This window comes from Nesoenas mayeri, assembly GCF_963082525.1.
Source record: "Nesoenas mayeri genome assembly, chromosome: W".
Lineage (NCBI taxonomy): Eukaryota > Metazoa > Chordata > Aves > Columbiformes > Columbidae > Nesoenas > Nesoenas mayeri.
This window is the reverse complement of record NC_137553.1, coordinates 2,231,290-2,254,742: the sequence shown is the minus strand read 5'-3', so window position 1 is coordinate 2,254,742 and position 23,453 is coordinate 2,231,290. Positions and strand designations below refer to the sequence as shown.

Below are 23,453 nucleotides of genomic sequence, written 5' to 3'. Positions count from 1 at the left end.
TCTGCAAAGTAATGGGACAGGCATACTCTGTGATATGTAGATCATATTTACTTTTTACACATATATATTCTCATAAAATACCCTTCATTCATCTCCTCCTTAGTCTAAACCACTTATCTCTTCAAAAAGAAGCTGACCCTGACAAAGAAAACAGTGCTTACTAATTACATGTTCCCCCAGCAACCAAGGACCGAGGATGGTAAGAATTTCTGAAATACCCTGTCAAACTGTTGACTTTTGAAAAAAATTATAGGAAGACAGTCCAGCTAACATGATTTTCACTAGATAATAGATACAAGTTTGAAGTAAACTTGTAAGTGATGAAGAGTTACATCTGAAGAATGAGAACAGTAACTTAAAAATGTGATCCGCATATTAGTAAATTCTAGGTGAAACTGTTCCAGTTGGAAGTGTGCATGTATAGGGAATGAGGTGAGGAATGGACTGGTGGGATCATGTTCTTTGATGGTTGCCACTTCCCAGTGTGACAGTCTTATTAATTCCAGCAGAGCTTAGTAGTTTAGGTTGAAATTCTCCTTGACATGTGCCTGCTTCAGACTGACTATTTTAACAAAATGTTAGACAAAATGTTAAATCCATTATAATGTATTTTTGAAAAGTATGTAGCATTCTGTATTTTATTTTTAAAAAGGAAAAAAAATCAGTCAAGAAAAAATGTATTTTGGTCACATTTAGTTCAAGTGTTTTATAAAAGGTTGGGCCCAGAACATTAAGATCTTGCCAGAAAGTTATTTCTGCACACTTGTGAAATATTTAGGAAAATTAGTAACATTCCATGAGTAACCCCATCAGGAGTTAGGGAAAGAGTAAAGTCTCTGTATTTCTCCACTTTCCTTCCCCCATGGGCAAAAGGAAAAAGCTTGTGCTTCTTTAACAGAAATGGGAGGTCAGTTATCAATGGGAATAATTGAAAATTGACAAATGGCAACATTTTCTGTTACATGGCACAAATGTCTAGTACACTGAGTAACCGAAAATATCTGCAAAACCAGTAAATTTTACATTACTTTCAGCACCTTGTAATGCAGATAATGTACGTGTGATAGCTCTGACAGAATGTGAGAATTATAAAATAATTTGGAGATTGTCAGTGAAGCTGAAGATAGTTCCTGAAAGTGTTCTCTCCATTTGAACTTATTTTACCCCAGTGGCAAGATTTCTTTCTGTAGATGAGGAAAGGGCTGTTTGTTTGGCTTAAGTTGACAGAATAACTTCCTCTGAGGCAATTATTCCAAACAGAAGATTTGAAGTTCAATAGATAACCTTTTTAAACTTTAAAATTCATAAAATTCTTTAGAAAGTTCTTTTTTTGTGTGTGTGCCAGGAACTGTTTCAGCAATAGTGAAGTCTATTAGAATATTTTTCAGATGTGTTAAAATTGTAAGTTTACCCAGTAAAAACAGTGTAACAAATATTTCAATGCACTTGGTGAGCCCTAAAATTAAGCATTTTTCTATTTCAGATATAGTTAATACAAACAGTCTTGGCATTGCTAGTGAAGTATATAGGTTTGCTGAGGTAGTGGTGACAGATTTATTAGACTATTTGGCATGCTAAAGTAGAACCTGGCTAATGTAACACAAGGCATGGAGACATGCTAGAATAAAAAACAGTGAGTAATGAAAAGAATTTTTCTCTTGTAAAATTAAGCAAGTAATACTTTGTAAAGCTCCTGTCATTTATATAACTTCTGCAAAATCATGTGTTTACCTTAAGTTTTAGGTGCTTTTGTTTTTTTTTCAGGATTAGTAATAATGCAGGTTTTTCTTGGTAAGTCATTTTTATTCTTCCTTTTTAAAAAAAATTCATTAAGTGAAATCAGGTGAATGCTCTTACATGTGCTATATAAATCTATATAACTATATAAGTATATAAGTATATAAGTAACATTTGCTTTTTCATACATAAAATACACATTTTCATATTTATACATATATATGAATAAAAATACTTTGCAGCAGAATTCTGAAAATTTGCAACTGCGAGTGTTCCGACTAGTGTACAGCTGTGTGCACGAAATTTTATTTACTTTACAGATAGGGATTTTACTATTATGAAAATACAACTAAGTTCATAAAGCAGTAGCAGTGCAGCTATTCATCAATTTATTGTGCTGCTAGTCTCTTATCTTTTAAGAATGCATACAAAAGCACACCAGTCCCATCCAAGAGGATTTCTATTTTGCATATTGTATCTTATTCACATGAGAATCTTTTTTTTTATTATTATTTAGTTATGTTCATATCTGATAATGAAAGTTTCAATCCATCTTTGTGGGAGGAACAGAGGGAACAGCATGCTCAGGTGGCATTTGAGTGTGATGAAGACAAAGATGAGAGAGAGGCACCGCCTCGGGTCAGTATTGAATTTATTTTTTAATACCTGGGACTTCGCTCCCTCTTCTCCTCCCCCTACCCCCAAATCCCATCCTTTTCCTTACTCTGGCTGTGGATTTCTCTCTGCTGAAGAAATCAAGTCTTCAGTTGTTAGTTTATCTTGCAGGATGAAGCACTTCCCGCGCTCTCCATACAATCACAAGGAAGCACAAGGGGAAAAGTCTCAGCTGATCTAAGGCAATGTAGGGCATAACTAGGAGACTCCTGGACTGATGGTGCTGTGGGGAAGAATAGTGGGGAAACAATAATTAATCCTGATTTTTCTTTAAGTAAATTACAGTTGTAATAATTCTTCCTGCTTGCAATCAATGGACAATTTTTTAAAAAGTGATTTGTAATCTTTCTGGGTTTTATAAACTTAAGTCTAAGTTAATCCAGGTGGATTCAAACAGTGAAGTGCAGATCCTGGATTGCTCTGCTGAGTGTTTTGTCCTAATTCATTGTCTGTTTTTAAACTGATGTTTTAATTATAGCATTTAATTAAATTCAGAACATTATTGCTTTTTGTTACACAGGAAGGCAACCTGAAGAGATATCCAACTCCGTATCCTGATGAACCTAAGAATATGGTTAAAACAGTCCAGACAATTGTACATAGTCTAAAGGATGAAGAACCTACTGAAGATATTGCCAAGGAGTCAAAACAAGAAGGCCAGACAGTTTCTGTAGATGTGAGGGTAAAGGTTAGATATAATATTCTCTTCTGACTTTGCAAGAACTTCCTAAGATCTAGAGTGTCATTGATTCCTTTTAATTCTCTTCTTTCTCAACACTAATGCTTTAGCAGGAAAAAATGTCAGAGAACAGAACTTACCTCTTCACCATCTAAAGAAGTCTCTAATAAGTGTCTGTTTTGCAATAGCAATTTTCCTCTGACACTAAGAACAAGGAAAGTGACTTGATTCTCAGGCAAATATAAACTATAGATGTGTTAAGAACCTGGTTTGTTTTCTGGAGGATGGCATCTTTGTCATCTTCTGATCCTCCTTTATCCACCAGACTTCACAATGAAAATCAGGATAATCTCTAAGGATGTTGCTGCTACCCTCATGACTGAAGATTTTGCATGATAAGCTGGGAAGGCAATTGTAGCAGGTTGGCATAGGAGTCGCTTACAGGTTGATGTAGCGTAATAGGAGTACTGTTTGGTGCTGCTGTCTCATTGTAGATATTCTTAGCCTTTTTAAATTTAACTGGAAGTTTAATGGTACAAATTGACCCCAGTAAAGAGGAGAGTCAAACTGATTGGCAAAGAGTAGGGACTGTACCTCAGTAATCTGCAGAGATTTCTCTCTACCTGGTGCATTTCATACTTTATCATTTCAGAGCTCAGATTTTTCATTCCATAGTTTCATAAAATATATAACGTTAACTCTAACTATCATATGTTACTGAAAACCTTTCAGGCTGTTTTTTTTCTGCTAATGTTCTTGATCCTGTAGACTTCAGAAATTGCTTCAATAAAGAACAAAGCAGATGAGAGAAAGCAATATTCAGCACGAAGCTCTGTGAAGAAACCTACTGAACCAGAAGCTGAGCACAGCACTACAAATTCACAGATGACTGCCCTTGTTAAAACCTTGCAGAACATGAAAACAATTGTCAGCCATGAAGATATGCTCAAGGTATGGCATTGTGATGAACATAGCAGTCAAAGAATTGTGCTGGCGTTGTACTGAATTTTTTACTCTGAGACATGAAAATTTATGCTGACAATCGAAAAATTGCCATCTTGAAGTGCTGTAAGTACAGATGGTTTGTAATGCAATATTTTCCTCACTTCAAACTATATTAAGTTGAAATAGCTAATAAAAAGTTCATAATGAAAGATGTATACATTTCAAGAAAAATAAAAGAAACTCAAAAGTTGACCGCAGTATCAAACTGTGAAAAGACTCGTACTTAGATAGGATTGTCCAGTTTTTGCTTGATTGTCAGTTGTTCAGTAAATAATTTATTATAATTGTCACTGAAATGTCAGTATATCTGATTAGTGGGAACAATCAAAAACTTCTATATCTTAGTGACTCTGCCCATTCATTTGGAATGAAAAGTAAAAGGTGAGTTTAAAAAAATGTATTCCTCTATTTATTAGTGATCTGTCATGAATATGACTGAAATTGTATCTACTCCTTATAAAGAGTCAGAGATTTTTAACTTCTGAACTCTTTGTACATCTCTGTGACAAACTCCACGTATTTGGGTTTTTTTATTTAGAATGTGTTTCAGACTTATGATGAATTTTGGAACTTGTCCCTTCATCAGTTGCCAATCACAACTTGTAAAATGCTTTTTTCATCATTTCACGAGCAGATTATTTTTGCCTGTGTTGTGTAAGCAGTGGAACATGTACATCATGCTTTTTCTGAAGAGGCTTTGTGACAAGCAGTTGTGGCTGTTGCTGGCTCTTTCCCCACTAATGTGTTCCTGCTTCTACATCGTTTCTGAAAATATTGGTTTTGGCATTTTTCTTTAGTTTAAATACACAATTTCAGAAAATCATATTAGTTGTCTAACAATAGTGACAGCAATTCTTTAAAGCTGGTTGTATGTCAGTTTGTAAATGAGGCAGCAGTGCATGGTTGATCAGGTGTAGGAAACAATTATTTTGCAAATATAATAGGCCCAGGCAGAATCTCTTGGCAAAGCATATTTAAATAACCGGGTGTTCTACCTCAAGGTAGGCACACCTAATAGGGCAAAAAGCCCCTGCTTATATCTCCCCAAAATCCCGGCCGCAATTTCCCTCTCCTGTTCCCCACTGGTTGGGTACTTCAGGATTTACAGACTACCCTGACACATACAATACCCTTCCCCTTATCCATCTATTTAAGATATGGGTTCCTGGTACTCTGGCTACACTTCTCCTAAATTAACTTGTAAATACAGGTATCAGTATGTATACAGGTATCAGTATATATTCTGGGAAAAGACTGTTTTACATTAAGGATTCATAGTCCAATATCTCTTGCTCCTTCCCCCCTGCTGGGGTCAGGTGCCAGGTCCTCAGTTATGTAAAAACAACAGTTCTTCATTAAATGTTCCTTACAATTTCCTCCTCTCCTTATTTTATACTTTTGTTGGTTTTGCATTTTCTTATGACACAGTTCTATAGGTGGCTTCAAGCCTAGACAACATGATTTCACATTTTTCTTCTGGAGTTATGCATTTGCTGTTCCTTCTTTCTTCTTGTTCTTTTAGCAGGATCATTTTATCTGAGTATGGCAGTGGCCCTAAAGGCATTTGCTTTGATAGAGCTGCCTCAATAAGGCGTTGAAAAAGTCCTCAGACACACGGAATGATGCAGCATACTATAGAAATTAGTGCTCCTGCTACTACGATTAAAGAAGTAAAACCAGATACTATAATTTCTATCCATTTTCCAAACCAAGATTCTAACAGTCCCATGAGTGGACTATCTATACCTGAATTCTCAGCCAATTCTTCTGCTGAAGTTGTGAGTCCTTGCAAAGCTCTGGTTAAACATACATCACCTTTTTCTGCCAACATCACATCTAGGACTATGTTATTTTCCCATGCCATTCTACTAGTAGCATCTAATTGTTCAGTGATTCCTTTAACTGCTTGTCTAGTGTTGCTTTTCCATGCGAGAGACAGAACCTGACACACCAATGTGATGTTCACAGAGTTCACTTTATTGTCGGACCAGGCTAGCTTTATACCAAAGCTGCCCTGTCCACACGCCTTGCAACAATGTGATTGGTTGTAACACGCGCTATACAATAACATGATAGGCTGCATGTATTGTCCACACGCTCTGCACGCGCATGTCCAGTGATTGCTCATTCATTGTTACCTTCTAATGGGGCTCTTTTCATTTCTTTTGTCTCTGGCTTCACCTCTCAGCCAGGCTGGTGACAACCTCATCCCCCCGGGGTGGGAGGGGGCTCTGCCACTACAGTCTAGTATAACTTATAAATCATTGGTTATAATAAATGTTATTTATCCAGTCTACATTCTTGTTTATAGTTACCTACCAAAACAAAAAGGACTCAAACCCCAATCGAATCGAGATAAACTCTGTCATCAAAGGAAAACCCTAAACTCCTTTTTCTGTTGTCCTGATGAATCAGAGTGTTCAAATGCCGGGGTAAAAGGAATTGCCAATTGAACAATGTCACAGGTACCTTCCCAGTGGGAGGTAGAATGGAATGAAGTGTCATCTTCCCACAGTACCACCAAAGATCCACTCAAGAAGCATTTGAGGACGTATGAAGACCAACTTCCCGTGTCTCTACACACCTACTCATGTTCCTAGGAACTTGGTATCATTCCTGCCCCGTCGTGAGAGACAGGCAGTATGATTTCCAATTATTCCTGAAAATGCCAGGGGAATTTTGATATTTTTCCCTGCAAAGCTGGAAATAGTAGGGAGAGAGTATGACACGACTTATTTCCCTATGCCGTAGAGTCTTGGTATAAGGCTAAGATGCACTCCATTCCCTGTCAATCTTCGCTCCATCCCAGAGGGAAGGGTACCACTTGGGCCACAGGCCTTCCTGGTGCACGGACATAGCAATTACTCTTGTTTAGGCTTTTCACCATACATTTGATACATTCTACCCAGGCATTTGTATCTCCATATATTTTGAACCTTCCCAGGGCATCTTTTCTACTAATGTCTATTCATGATCCATAAACCCCACTTAATGAATCATCTGCTCCCTGTATTGTAATTAGCAAAGGGTTGCACTGCAGAGGCTCACATCCCGGGAGAGATTGTCCTTTAGATAGGGTAATTTTTCTTTTTAACTCTATAACCGTTCATTGCTCACTGTCCATCCCCTAAACTCTGTGGTCCAGATAACACTGTACCAGGTGGGGCAATGAGAGACAGCAACAAAAACTGTGCACTTATTTAAATCATGCTTAGACTCAGTCCCCTTGGACACATGTGTTTGTTTTCATAACTCAATTCTCTTTAGCTCTGTACATTCCCATAGTTAAGGATCTGGCAATCATCTACTCAAATTGTTAGGGAACCTTCAGTTTCAGTGATGTTTATGTTAAGTAACCCATTTGTAAATTGTACATAATACAGGATTAATGATCCCCAAAAGTTTCATTTCATTTTCATCTCTGTATCTTTAGTCGAAGGGGGTCATCAGTTGTCAGTACTTGCTACTCGTCATTGTCTTTTGGAGGTTCGATTGGCTCTTTAATCCGTGTGTGATGAGTCCACCCTTTCTCAGCTGGTCGTACCACTGTCTCAGTGATCAGCAGAACTTGAAATGCTCCTTCCCAATCTGGCTGAAGCTTAGTTTCTTTCCAGGATTTGACCAGGACCCAGTTTCCAAGCTGAAACTTGTGAGCTGCTGTGGAGAGTTTTTGGAAGAAAGAGGACATGGGCTGTGTGCTGTGAACAAGCCAGAGCTTGAAGTGACTGAGGTGCACTAGGACCACACGGAAGTAAACAGAAGCTGGTCTGTCCTCGACCCAGGCTGCAGGAGGGGCACTGTCATCACTGCGCGTGAACAGCTCCTGGACAGTGCCCTGCAGCTAATCACCATAGGCGGGGGGACGAGTGACTGCAGAGAGTAACCAATCATTGCTTGTGTTTGTCACGTGGCCACTAAGTAAAGAGTATATAAGGGTTGTTAAAACGTGTATTAGGGGACATTGATATTCAGTGTTGTTAAACGTTCATTAAAGGGCATTGATGTTAAACTCATATTGAGCCCAATTCTTTGTCCTCGCTGGTCCGACCCTCTGCACTCAAAGAGACTTACTGGGATCCAAGTTTTTCATTCTCCGACAACTGGTAGCAGAGGATGGTTAGCAAAAGTAAGATCTCCGGAGCGCCATTTACTGCAGTAAGCAGCACTCATTAAAAGACGGGGCCAAACTGGGTTGGTAGAAGAGTGTGCTTTGTCCGATAGCAAAAGACAAGCACCAGAACGAGCTGGCCACTTACCTTCTACCGAAAAGACCGCTTGCCTAAAAGCATCAAAATTTAGCTCGAGGTAACAGCGGCACTGTCGACGAGTATACTCTCTAAGAGAGGTATGAAATCGTCACAGGAAAAGTTAATCACATTGATTAAATTAGCCCAGAAATGGGGACACTTTAAAGAAATTCCACTTTCGTTTTCCCCAACAGAGTGGGACACTATGTGGGATAAGACTATCAGAGGGGAAGAAGATAAAGAAATCAAAGCTCTGAGAGATTTGTGGAGAATCGTGTTAGAGACACTGCCTGCTGTTCGGGGTGGCCGAGGGGTCCCAGCTCAGCCAGTACTCTCTCAATCCGATCTGTGGTGCGAGTTGGAAACGTGGCCGTCCTCAAACAAAGAACCGGAAGTTTCCCCGTCTGAGTCTCTGGGACAATGTGAGCAGAAAGCAGAAGTGCAACTAGGGGACTGTCCGGATGTGGGAGTCCCTGAGTGCCGCTCTCCTCCTACAGCTTCGCCTCTGCCCTACCCCGAGTCAGACACCCCCCCCCGAGACTATCGTGCCGGGCCCGGCTGGGCCGCGGCGCCAGGGGCTGCCCCCTCCCAAAGAACCGGAGCCGCTTCCCAAAGAACCTCCAAAAATACATGCGGATGGATCCTGTGAGCCTCCTTTGGACTCACCCCAAGGAGTAGAGCAGTTACTGCAAGTCATTACCAGTAAGCTTGAACAACTTGACTTGTGAATGTCAGATGTAGAGAAAAATAAGAGACAAATTGAGTATCAAAAACCAGGTTGCCTTCCACAAACAATGCAACCAAAGGTACCCATAGATTCTACTGACCAACCACAGCCCTGACCTGGCAGGTGGTCAGGGGTCATCAAAAATGTTATAGGAAAATAGGAAATTTGGATTTTTGGCCTGTATCAGTGTTATAATCTGTGCTGCTAAGGCTGCAAGTCTCAGCTTGTCCCCTGTATAGCCCTTGCCCAGAACCACGAGCGTGGTTACCTTATGCTTGCTTTGTACCCTTAGACATTGATAAGTGCTATTCTTAGGTTTGAGCTGAAATCAAACAAGCAAAACGACTAAAGCCTGTATGGTATGGGGGGCGATGGTTCAAGTATAAGTATGGAGAGGCTTGGCAGATTGATTATATTGTACTTCCACAAACCCGTCAAGGTAAGCTTTATGTACTTACAATGGTGGAAGCAACCACTGGATGGTTGGAAACATATGCCGTACCCCATGCTACATCCCCGAATACTATCAGAATATTATGTTGAGCCTTGAAAAGCAAGTCCTTTGGCGACACGACACACCAGAAAGAATTGAGTCAGATAATTGTTGTAGGAAAATAGGAAATTTGGATTTTAGGCCTGTATCAGTGTTATAAGCTGTGCTGCCAAAGCTGCAAGCCTCAGCTTGTCCCCTGTATAGCCCTTGCCCAGAACCATGAGCGTGGTTACCTTATGCTTGCTTTGTACCCTTAGACATTGATAAATGCTATTCTTAGGTTTGCTAATTTCTGTACTAGACTGATGAACTATGGATAACAAATGAGTCAGGTAGAACTTCAAAGCTAGCCCTGCAACCCGAGGACTTTTCATTCAGTACTTGCCAAAGTGGAACATGAAGGAAGAAGTGAAACCTGCAGACCACTGGGACGGAAGGAACCTGAAGACATCGACAGTGATAGACAGTGATAAATTTTGCTTAGTTGCATAATACCTGTTAGAACCCTATATAATGACTAGCTGTATTGCTGTATGATTGTCACTCTCTGAGGTGGTGATCCAACTCTGCTGTTCCTGTGAATCTTCTACAATAAATACTGCTCAGAGTAACCCACGAGAGTTCGAGTCTCTCTCCAGCGCCTTCCTAATAACCTTTTTCAAAAGATGCCATTCTAGAAGGTGATTGGTCTCCAGCAAAATTAGCCCTACCGGTAATTCAAAATATGAACACCCAGACAGCGGTATGGGAACCCCATGAATGGAAAATTTTACAGCAAGCCAAACAAACAATCACCAACTATGGGATACATTCAGAAGCTACCAGACAAATACTGCAATGGATTTTTACTGCTGTCTTACTGTGTCCCATGGACTGCCAAAATTTAATGCACTTATTACTAACTCCAGCACAATTCCTCCTGTGGTAATTGGCCTGGTATCAACGAGCGCAGCAAGAAACAGCAAAACACATCAGTCCAAATGACCCATTAACCAACGTGGTATCCGATGCCTATACGGGTCGCGGACAGTACGCTACAATAGAAGTGCAACTGCGATTTATTGCCGTGAAGACACACTCCGAACCTGTATTACAATCAGCAACCAACCGTGAACCAGGTTTCTTTCACCTCAACAAGCCAAGCACCGCAGGAAGCCTCGGAGTTGATGTGGAGACAGCAGTAGACATAACATTGGCCGACACTGCAATTCATAGAATACCAACAAATGTTAAAGGACCTTTATTTCGACAAAATAGTCTCATTGGAGGCTTACTGATTGGCCGTTCTTCTGCTGGTATCAAGGGTCTTATAGTAATACTGGGGATAATTGATGCAGATTTCACAGGAACTGTTCAAATCCTGGCCTACACTCTGCATCCACCAATTTTTATTCCTTCTGGGAGTAAAATAGCTCAGGTAGTAGCATTGGAAAACTGCCTACCAATGCTTCCAGGAGTTCCTCCAGCATCCTCAACAGAAAGGGGCGATAAAGGATTTGGATCGACAGGTCCTGCAGTTTGCTTCACCTCATCAATGACTCAGTGTCCCATGTTACGTGTACAACTATTTCGATCTGATTCTACTGTTATGGTAGATGTAAATGCAATGCTTGATACTGGAGCTGATGTCTCCATCATTAGTCAATTCAAATGGCCACAAAAATGGAAACTTCAAAAATCAATCTCTTCCACTGTAGCTGGAGTAGGGAGTCAAACTATTCCAAATATAAGTGTTGATCCCATTTCCATTAGTTTCCCTGAAGGTCAATGTGTAACCCTTAGGGTGTATGTAATGGAATTGCCAAGCAGTCTTGAGGCGCTTATTGGATGTGACGTCTTGGGGCAGCTTGGTGTCGTATTAACTACTTCACCTTTTCCTTAGTGGTCACTGGAGAGCAGTCGCCCAACCCTCCATTGACCTGGTTAACTGATAGCCCAGTTTGGGTTGACCAGTGGCCATTAACGGAAGAGCGACTGAAAAAGGCACATGAATTAGTAGAAGAGCAATTAGTTGCAGGCCACATGAAGCCTTCTACTAGTCCGTGGAATACCTCGATTTTTGTAATACCAAAAAAGAATGGAAAGGGGCGATTATTACATGACTTGCGAAGGGTAAATGATCAAATGCAAGCCATGGGTGCCTTACAGCCTGGATTACTATCACCTGTAATGTTACCAGAAAATTGGCATATTCTAATTGTAGATTTAAAGGATTGTTTCTTTACCGTTCCTTTACATGAGCAAGATACACAGTGTTTTGCATTTACACTGCCTTCTGTAAACAAAGCGGAACCAGCTAAAAGGTATGAGTGGGTAGTGCTACCGCAAGGTATGAAAAATTCTCCTACACTGTGCCAAATGTATGTTGCATGGGCACTTCAACCTATTTGTGCATCATGGAGACAAACAATTATTTACCATTATATAGATGATATTCTGTTCTGTCAACAAGTTGAGTTCACAGAAAGTTCCATAGTCCAAATTACGATCAAACTCAAAGAAAAGGGGTTGGTCATAGCTCCAGAGAAAGTTCAAAAGTCTGCACCTTGGAAATACCTTGGTTGGTCCATTTGTGATGCACAGATTCGTCCACAAAAAATCAAATTACATACTGATTTACAGACATTAAATGATGTCCAAACATTGTTAGGGGACATTCAATGGATTAGAAATTGCGTAGGCATTACTAACAATGATATAGCACCTCTTACTTCACTTCTAAAAGGAGGTGATCCTGCTAAGAAAATAAGCTTAGAATCCGTGCACCTCAAATGTCTTTCTGATATTATACAAAAGGTACAGACAAATTGGTCTAGCCGAAGACTTTCTGATGGACCAATTTCCCTTCTTATTAGCAATCTAGAACATCCATGTGCAATCATCTGCCAGTGGCAAAACAAAGACGGGGAATTCCCTATAGATCTTGCTGCAGATTCTTCCTTTTGTGCCACTGTCAGATTGAAAACAGAAAATGATTTACGATTATTAGAATGGGTTTTTCTTAGTGTCCAACCAAAATTCAGCATTCAAGTAAGACCAGAAGCAGTTGGAGAATTGATTCGAAAAGGAAGATCTCGAATAATAGAAATTAGCAGTCAGGAACCAGACGAAATCAGTATTCCGATAAATGGAGTGGACTTAGAATGGTGGCTGAGAAATTCGGTGCCTATTCAGAATGCATTATTAGGATTTATAGGCAAGGTACATTCACGACAATCAAAAGGAAAGCTATGGCAATTCCTTAGAACAAATCAGTGGTTAGAGAGAAGCAAAGTAAAAGTAAAACCTGTTGAAGGGCTTACAGTATATACAGATGCAGGAAAACGAAGACACCAGGCAGCATGTGTCTGGCAAAAGAATAGTCAGTGGAAACAGCATTTAATTGAAGGTTCAAAAGAGGATTCATTGCAGACTTTAGAGCTTACGGCAGTAATATGGGACTTAAATAATTGGCTGAAATCTGCTTTAAATGTTGTCACAGATTCTTTGTATGTAGCAGGCGTAATATCCAGAATGGAAAATGCTCTGCTAAGACAATCGAATAATCCTCGATTAGGAAAATTGTTTGTACAGTTGAGATCTATTTTAAGTCAAAGAAAAGAACCCTGCTGTGTGATTCACATTCACAGTCATCAATGGAATCTTGGTCTAGGTTAAGGAAATCAAATTGCAGATATTTTAGTAAGTTCAGTACAGCACATGCCTCCAACAGATAAATTCCAACAAGCGAGACAAAGTCATGAGAGCTTTCATCAAAATGCCAGAGGTCTGCAAAGATGATTCGATTTAACTTTAAATGAAGCAAGAAGTATTGTACAGGCATCTCCCCAGTGTGGAAGCCAGATGTTAGGTATAGGAATCGGTGTCAATCCTCGAGCTTTAAAAGCCTTAGAAGTATGGCAAATGGATGTGACACATGAGCCAGAATTCGGAAGACTTAAATATGTGCATGTCACAATTGATACTTTTTCAAAAATGATATGGGCTACTGCTTTACCAGGGGAAAAAGCACAACATGTATGTAAACATCTCACAGCTTGCTTTGCTGTAATGGGTGTCCCAGAAAAGATTAAGACAGACAATGGCCCTGCCTATGTTAGCCAGAAAGTTAGAACTTTTCTAATGAAATGGGGAGTGAAACACGTTACAGGTATACCTCATTCCCCAACGGGCCAAGGAATCATCGAGAGGGCACATCAAATAATTAAAGGGTACTTGAACAAACAGAAGCAGGAAGAGTTAGATTGTCAACAGCGCTTAGCAAAGGTGTTGTTTAACTTGAATTATTTATGTTTAACTGGAGACCATGAGGAGCCTCCTGTAATAATTCATCATTATCAGATCAGACTAGGAAGGAAAAACACTTTACCGGAATTCTTGGTGAGATATCGTGATCCCACCACTGGAATGTGGAAGGGACCAGTACCTGTTATTTTTAATGGTAGAGGGTATATGTGTCTCTCCACAGATCAAGGTCCATTGTGGGTTCCAAGCCGAGCAGTAAAGCTGGAGTTGAAGCATGTTCAACTGAATCAGCTTCCTGCAACAGAACCTTCGGAGGACACAGAGTGAGGCGTAACCTTTGCATTAATTTAGCTGTGACATGTATGCGTAATATAGTTATAGGTCTCAATGATAAAGTGTTAAGGCAATCCAGTTCCTGAATTTTTTGTTAAGAACTGCTTTTGATCCTCATCAAAATGTATGGGTAACGTTAGGAAGGCCTTTAAACACCACTACCTTCTGAACACCTAGCACACTGTTTGTTAAATCAAAGTTCTTGGAATTTGTTTAATCAATCCATTGCAATATTTAAACAGCAATGGAATACCTCAGGTTTGCTAAGAGAAAAGATATTAGGGCATGGTTTGAAGATTATGATAACTTCTATGATCGCCTTCCCATAGGGCCAGAGCCACAGGAAATCATACTGATTCATTCTTTGAACACCTCTTCTTGTATTTTTATAAAAAGAAAAAAGAAAGACGTAGGATTTTTTGGTTTAGAAAGTTTAACAAATTGGCTTGGCCTAGGGGAGTGGATTAAGGGTTTATTGCAAAGTACATTGTTTATGTTGATCATTGTCGTGATTGGTATGTTATGTATAAGTTGTCCTTTATCATGTATCAAAGAGGGGTTAGAATGCATAGCTAATAAAGTCTGGCTTGTCCAAAAAGAAAAAAAGGAGGAATTGTGGAGAGTTTTTGGAAGAAAGAGGACATGGGCTGTGTGCTATGAACAAGCCAGAGCTTGAAGTGACTGAGGTGCACTAGGACCACATGGAAGTAAACAGAAGCTGGTCTGTCCTTGACCCAGGCTGCAGGAGGGACACTGTCATCACTGTGCGTGAACAGCTCCTGGACAGTGCCCTGCAGCTAATCACCATAGGCGGGGGGACGAGTGACTGCAGAGAGTAACCAATCGTTGCCTGTGTTTGTCACGTGGCCACTAAGTAAAGAGTATATAAGGGTTGTTAAAACGTGTATTAGGGGACATTGATATTCAATGTTGTTAAACGTTCATTAAAGGGCATTGATGTTAAACTCATATTGAGCCCAATTCTTTGTCCTCGCTGGTCTGTCCCTCTGCACTCAAAGAGACTTACCGGGATCCAAGTTTTTCATTCTCCGACAAGCTGCAAACTCTAATGGCAGAATTTGTGCTAGAAGTCCTTGGTGCCTGAAAGAAGATAGAAGACAACCCTAGTATAGTTTTTGAGAAACAAATCTTTAGTTTCAAACTGTGCAGGTCCATCTGTTATTTCACTTTTGCTACCGCTGCTCTCGTGGCAGTGCTCAGGGGAAAGCTTCTCCCCACCTGGTAAGATGATCAAACACTAGTAGGTTTTGAATTCAGCTAACTGCAAGTAATTCTGTGAAATCAACTTGAATATTTTGGAAGGGTCATAAACTTGGACTCTGCCCTCCTGCAGGCTGCTTCCTAAGTGCCTTTTTATTTACTTTTTTACAAACCACACATCATTCACAAATTTGCTTGGCTATAGTATAAATTCCAGTACACCCATATTTTTGTAACACTATGTCACACATTACTTGTATTCCCCATTAACTCTCCTGATGTAAAATTGCTAATACCTCCCTCATGGTTTGCTTATTTAACATTTCTCTACCATCTGGGAGTACCCATTTCCCATTCTGTTCCCTGGCTCCTAATTCTTGGAGGACTTCTTTTTATTTTTCATTGAAAACTGGAATTTCTTGTGGGGCCAGGACCTCGGGCGTGAGATAACTTATAGTTATTGCTTCAGGTTTTAAGGCTGCTTCTCAGGCCACTTCATCTGCTAACCAATTTCCCCTGGCACAAAAGGAGTTTCCTCTCTGATGTCCATTAATGTGCACTACAGCCACCTCTATTGGTTACATCAGATTACATAACACTTGTCTAACTAGTTCTTCATGAACCAATTCTTTCCCTTTGCTATTAACTAGACTCTGTTCTTACCAGATTTTCCCAAAGATGTGCACTACTCCAAATGCATATCTAGAATCATTACAGATGGTACCTTCTTTTCCTTCTAACGTTTGCAGTGCCTGATTGACAGCTTATAGCTGGCATGTTTGAGCTGATCAGTTATTAGGTGTCACGGAGGTACCTCGAGGTTAGTTTAAGGGAGAACAGGGTCCAAAACAACTTTTATTAAACTGGTGAGAAAGAGGGTTTTAACACTCCAAAGTGACTTAAATAAAGGTTCGGATATCAGTTGAGGAAAATTATTAAGGGGCAGCAACTAATACAACAGGTGGTTCACAGTGTGCATGCACGTGGCTTCACTCAAAACAATGCCGGAGCCGCCCCTGAGTCCGAGACGAATACACTTGCCTAAACACGATGTGGGATTATTTTTAAAGAGATACACGTATTCGTAGTGAATAAGGAAAGTGTACACTCGCGATTGTGCAAGGGTAAATTTATAATACACTCGCAATCCTGCGAGGGTTAATTTACTTATTCCGTGCAAATGTGCACGGAATACTATACGTGCTTACGTGGAAGCACGGGAGGAAAATACACTCACGATTCCGCGAGGGTAAATTTATAATACACGCGCAATCCTGCGAGGGTTAATTTACTTACACGTGCAAATGTGCACGGAATACTACACGTGCTTATGTGGAAGCACGGGAGGAAAATACACTCGTGATTGTACGAGGAAATAATTTATACACGTGCTCGTATTGAGCACGGGAAGTTACACATGCAAATGTGCACAGAAAGTACACGTGCTTGTATTAAACACGGAAAGTACGCATGCAAATGTGCACGGAAGGAAAATACACCCGCAATTCTGCAAGGATTAATTTTACACGTGCTTATATTGAGCACGGAAAGTTACACGTGCATATGTGCACGGAATAGTATAAATATACTCGCAATCCTGAGAGAAGTTTTACTCACACCCATGGCGGCAAGGCAAGCGGAGTCTCCATCCCGGGGAGGGGGTCTCTCGGCGGCAGCATCTTGCTCGTGCTCTGAGAGACCCGCGACAATGGGTGGAGTCTCGACGAGAATCCCATTTTTATATTGGCTGATCAGATCTGACTGTAGGCATTCTAGAAGCTTCTCTGCGCCCCCACACTGGCTGTGGGGTGCCCCTGAAGCCTCCAAACATCCCCCACACTGGCCACAGGTGCCCAGCGGCTCACTGGCGCCTCGGCACTCCCTTCTCCTAATGGCCCTGGCCAGGGTGCTCTGGGGCCAAACAAAAGAAGATGTTAGCCTCAAGTAGCAGAGAGAGAGGGAGATGTGCCTACTCCTTCCGTACTGAAGGAGGGAGGGGGAGAGAGGGGGGTTTACATTCTGCCACAATCGGCAACCTTCCCGTTTCTTATTTCACCACTCACACCTTCAATGATGGCACACCCATTGTGTCTTTTCCCCTGAATTACCCTTGAAGACGCATCTATGAAGAGATGCAGCCCATTGTCATCTCTCCATAGGAAAGCAGCAGGGTTTAATTTCCTGCTTTCTTCCACCAGAAGAGTGGTTGCTGCTGCAGCTTGCACACACTCTGGCCAACCTCAAGAGACTGTGTCTAAGAGCTTAGATAAGTGTGCCACTGACTGTCGCTTCCTCCCCAGCCCACTTGCTGGTGGAGCAGTGTGAGAGGCAGAACAACCCTCCATTCTGTGCAAGCATTGCTCAACAATAACAAAAACATCTCTGTATTATCAACACTGTTTTTAGCACAAATCAAAAAACATAGTCCCATACTAGGTGCCACAAAGAAAATTAACTCCATCCCGGTCAAAACCAACACAAACTTCCAGGTAATATAATAGCTTTCAAATTTTCTCCTTGTCACCCCCCAGGCAGTAACTGAGTTTCCACACCCAGAGCCTGTAAAATATTTTTCTCTAATAAATAAGCTGGAGAATCTTCCACTAATATATTCCTTCCCCATACACTTTTAATTCTTATTATCACAAATAGGAATTTATTCATAATTCTCTCTCCTTCCCCCCTGCTACCCCATTTATTACAACTCTTTCTTCAGTTTTAGATCTTTTTAGGGTAGAATCTAGAAGGGATAGGGTAGCTTCCATTTCTACTAAAAACTAGACCTCATTACTTCCTACTTTACCAATTATATGCCCTTTTGCAATTTAGACAGGTTTCCCCACAAAAAAAAAAAGAAACACCACCCCCAAAAACATTTTCAGCCCCTCTGATTTTCCAAAGTGTATTGAGTTTTCTTTCTTTAGTCATTTCTAACAGTTGCCACCCTAGGGGTAAATATCCCAGATTTCCACAATAACAGTATTCCATTTTCTCTCATTCTCTCACTTTTATCACTGACTTCGGTCTAAATCTTGTTTTTTTCCCCTTCCAATCTTTATCTTTCACTTGCAAATTCCTAGCTAAAGCTGCCGCTAACAAATCAATCTCCTTCAACTTTTCACTTCTCTTCCCGACCATCATACACAAACATGACCACACTCAGAATTTTTGCAAATTCTTCCTGCCAACCTGGCACATGCTCTCTGAAATACTTCCATAGATCCACAAACACACTTGCTACCAGTTCATTACAAAGCCTTCCAAAAATCTTCCCCAGTCAGTGCTGGGGCGCTCCTCTGGCTTCTGTCTACATTCCTGCACTTCAGTTCAATTTACTCTTATCTCCTCAAAAGCTCAAAAGCTTTTATCAGATTTTTAACTACTGTTTGGCAATTATCTTCATTTGTTTGATTATTATAATCTCAATTAGAATCACCTTGGGGCCCAGCAGTCCAGTTTCCCCCTGTCTGTAGGGTTAGTTCCACATTCTTTTAAATGATCTTTCTGGACAGACCAACTCTCTCATAACAGGTTAACTTCACCTCAGGATGGATTATATCCCCCAAAAAATTAGAAAATAATGATGCACATCAATCCCCATCTTCCCTTAACTTAAGAGTTTGATTTCCTCACATAATCAGATCCCCAGGGTACCAGGGGTGATGGTGCATCCATGTAACACTGGAGGGCATTCACATGTGCATCCCCCCCCCTTTCACACTTCTTCCCCTACACACACATACACACACACACACATCTGCTGCTGGCTGCACTGCAAAATAACTTTAGCAATCCCAGGGTAAAGCCCAGCAAAAGCGGTAAGGACAACAAAGACAGTTGGGGAGGGAATCAAGAGGTGATACAGAGAGCAGAGACCAGCTCTGCAAGCACTTTAGTTAAATTACTCCCAACTGTAGCTAAAATTCTTCTCTAGGTTTTTATACTCATTTTCGACCATCCTCTTTATGGTGGTCATATGGCAAATCATCCTATACATACCAGTAATTCATTTGTCCAGGACATCTGTTTTCTGGGTGATTTTTAGTTACAATTTGCCAATCTTCTCAATATAAGGTCATTGCATGCTTTTCTTGACAAACTTGCTGTACCATAAATATTTTCCCAATTTTGCAATACTTTGGCCAAGTGCGTCCCCTTTTCTATGCTGAGTTTTATTTCCCATCACTAAAAAATTCAGGGAGACCCTCCCATTGAGTCACAAGGTTCAGAAAGCACCCCCTTGCTTTCTAAACTCCTTCAGAGAGGAGTTTAGGTGCGGCTGGATCCAATCCTAGTCTCAGACTTGGTCGACGGTTTACGTCTAAAGGATATTTTCCCATTCTCAAGAGACACTTGAACCCCTTTTATGTGCACTTTGCACTGATCAGGCCACACACTTTGCATTCAAAAACATGCTGCAGCAAGGGAGGGACTCGAATCCACCCTGGTGTGGAGGAAGATTTAAACCCCTTACAGTTTTAGGGTTTTTTTATGTACCAATTTAGATTTTTGCATAGCCAATTGTCATTGGATCCATATTTTGGCCAGAATACCACTCTATTATGGGCTATTTTGTCCAGACAAAACACAATACTTTATCATTTTCTATTTATCCTTCCTTTTTGTACATCACACGTTTCCCCAATACCTTAACATCCTCCCTAAAGGACCGTATGGAGGAATGTTATCATTTTTCCTTTACATTTCCCATTCTGAGTCCCGAGGCTTCTCCTTCCTCCTCATCCCTCTTCTCAGAATGCCCCCGACCACCAAGGTAATACTTAACAGTCTGTTTTCTTACCTTGATCTGTGCACAGAGTTGTCTGGTTGCTTGTATTGTGCCTACCACTTTTTCCTTTCCCCTTTCCCCTATGGTTTTCAGGGATCCGCCTTTTTCAATACAGCTTCAGGATTTCTGTCGGTCTACCGATGATCCACAGGACCATTGAAATCAACGGGGTGTGCCTTCCTGTCCTTCGGCAATAGGGACCCCCGAGATGACGACGTTTCTCCCAGATGACCCTCCAATTCTGTAGGAAACAATTATTTTGCAAATATAATAGGCCCAGGCAGGATCTCTTGGCAAAGTATATTTTAATAACGATTTTGCAAGACCAGGTGTTCTACCTAAAGGTAGGCACATCTAATAGGGCAAAAAGCCCCTGCTTATATCCCCCCAAAATCCCGGCTGCAATTTCTCTCCTCTGTTCCCCATTGGCTGGGTACTTCAGGGTTTACAGACTATCCTGACATGCACAATACCCTTCCCCTTATCATTCTGTTTAAGATATGGATTTCTGGTACTTTGGCTGCACTTCTCCCTAAATTACAGGTATCGGTATGTATACAGGTGTCAGTACATATTCCGGGAAGAGACTGTGTATTACATTAAGAATTCATAGTCCGATGTCTCTCAGTCCTTCCCCCTGAATTAACTTGTAAATACATGTATCAATATGTATACAGGTATCAGTGTATATTCCAGGAAAAGACTGTGTTTTACACTAAGGATTCATAGTCTGGTGTCTCTTGGTCCTTCCCCCCTGCTGGGGTCAGGTGCCAGGTCCTCAGTTATGTAAAAACAATGTTTCTTCGTTAAATGTTCCTTACATCAGGGATACTGAATTACTTATTTCCATGTAATAATCTGCTGGTAGCTCTGTGGCAGTTGAAAACAAATATCTAAACTTCTCATGCCTATAAGTTTATGCATTTTTTTTCATTTCAACATTGATTACACTTGTTGTATGTTACATCCAAGGGGAACAAACAGGTGGACTTTTTTAATGAATACTGTCATACATTGTTTGCTACATCTCAGTCATGTTTGTCCTTCCTTTACTCCAAAGAACTGGCCAGTGTCACGATTTCTCTTATCTTTTCCCCATACAGGCCATCAATTAAATCTGTCGTGGTTTAATTGCAAGGCGACAATAAACTGTGGCAGATGCTCTCTGTTAATTCCCCTCACCCTCTACCCTCTTCACATAGGAAATAAAGTCCTTGCTAAGGGAAGGTGATAGGAAGGAAAAACGGAGAGAGACTTCAAGTTGGAAAGGTTTTAAAAGGCTTTACTAATGCTACTAATAAATAGAAAAAATAATACAAAATATGCAAAATATACAAAACCAATCCTGATTATCCCGGGGTAGCAGTTTTGCCTGATGTGGAGTTGGTGTGACTCCTGCAGCTGCAGGGCAGGCACCTGGAAGTCCTGGGTGGGACTTCACAACAAACCAGAATTGGATTCAGGTATGCAGGATCTTAGTCCTTGGATCCCAGGTGGACGGGCAGGGTCCTCTTCAGATGCTGGCCATGGTCAAAGAGAGAGAGAACTTTGTGATCTCCCTCTTTTATAGGGTGTATGACGTGTATGGGATGGAATACTCGGCCAGTTTTAGTCACCTGTTGTGTCCGCCCCTCCTTGCAAATATGTCCCGTTATCAGTTAACCTTGGTTACTGTAGTAATAAATCTAAACATGAGCTGCTTCTGCATTCCATTGGTCATCTTATCAGTCTGTACCACAGTGTCCAAGAAAACATGTAGTTACTTAGAAGGAACTTAGAAGAACTTAGCTGAAAGGAAAAATCACTAAAAGATAAACTGGTCTTTTTTTTTAACAAAACCAGGACAACCAGGTACTCAGTATCATGAGAAAGATGGTGCTTCCGTAGGTTCTACACATTAAATGTTCTGCAACTTGTAAAAAAAAGTGAATACTGACAGACTGTTCTTGCATTCTGTGACACAGATTTTTGTAGCATTTGAAAGAGGAAGCATGCTTACTAGAAATAAGTTTCTACTTTAGGGAAAGGAAGTGTTTTCCCTTCAAAACATTAGTGAAAGCAATTGTTTTTTGAAGATGATAGGTATATAGGCCTGGTAGTAGGATACCGAATCAGTCACATAGTTGCTCTTGCAGCAGCTTTGTCAGTTACTCTCAGAACTAGTGATTTTGAGCTGAAATGTATTCAGCATTGTTTTATTCCTCTGCCGTTGTTGTTCTTGAAGATAAATAACTTCTGTTCCTTTTGGAATTTATCCCCAATGTAAACTTAAATGTATCAACCCAAGTTACACTTGTTCTTTTTTTTTTTTTTTTTTTGTTAGACTAGACAAGCCAAGGTCATTCAATCTTTTCTCACAGCATAGCTCTCCATTCCTAAGATTGCCACAGTAATGTTACTCTGTAGCTGTTTCAGTTTGAGCTTTCATCTGCAAAACCAATACCCAGCTAATCAGTCTGGAGCATCCACTGGTTCAGTGATAACTTTCTGACTTGAACTCCACTGGAGAGAACCTCCAGTGGTGGAACAGAGACTGCATCTGCTTACTCCAAGTAGGTTCTTGCAGTGGAAGTTAGTACCAGTTTGACCGTTCATCAGTGACAATGAGAGTCTACCTATGCTGCTTCTTAAAGATAGTTCAGTGGCAATATTACTAAATTCCGTTGACTTGCACTACGAATGCACTACACAGTTGCTGTGTTATGTTATGTTGCTTGTTTAGTTTTTCCCTTTATTGTTTAGTGAGCAACAGTTTAGATAGTATTTACTTAACATTTTAAGCACTTGTAAAAATGCACAGCACAATAAAGCTGGTTTTCTTTTAGCAGGAATCAGAAGAACTCTCCTCTGATGAAGAGATGAAAATGGCAGAAATGCAACCACCGCTGACAGAAACCTCCATAAATCAACCAAAAGTGGTAGCTCTTCGCAATAATAAAAAAGGTTAGATACCATAAAAGACCCAATAGAAGTGGTGCGCAATTCTGATAATTTCATGACTCAAAATGGCAATTTTTTTCTAATTGAATTATGTAAAAGTAGATTTTCGTGTTTTAAGATAGATGATAAATTCTCTAGTTAAGTAATGAAAGCAGAAGAAAATTCTGCATTATCTTATACTTGAGTGTGTGGTAGAGAAAGCTGTGTTCACATCTTAATTTTCTTGATTCTTGTCATCAGTTTAAAAGTGGAGGGGGAAAGGAGATGCTTGTGTTTTGGGGGACCGTTAGCTTGAATGCACTCTTGATATGTTTAAGAAAAGGATTGCAGAAAGTGGTATTTTCCTTGGAAATATTCCATAT

The 23,453-nt window shown here is 40.4% G+C and overlaps 1 pseudogene across 1 annotated transcript in view; it reads left to right on the top strand.

Annotated features, from left to right (window-relative positions):
• LOC308051401 (erbin-like) overlaps window positions 1-23,453 on the top strand; it is an 82,106-nt pseudogene that overhangs the window by 38,275 nt on the left and 20,378 nt on the right. The window contains exons 10-14 of the transcript in view: window positions 104-199; window positions 2,255-2,376; window positions 2,933-3,100; window positions 3,860-4,042; window positions 22,980-23,094. The product of the transcript in view is annotated as an erbin-like (transcript). The remainder of the gene's footprint in view (window positions 1-103; window positions 200-2,254; window positions 2,377-2,932; window positions 3,101-3,859; window positions 4,043-22,979; window positions 23,095-23,453) is intronic.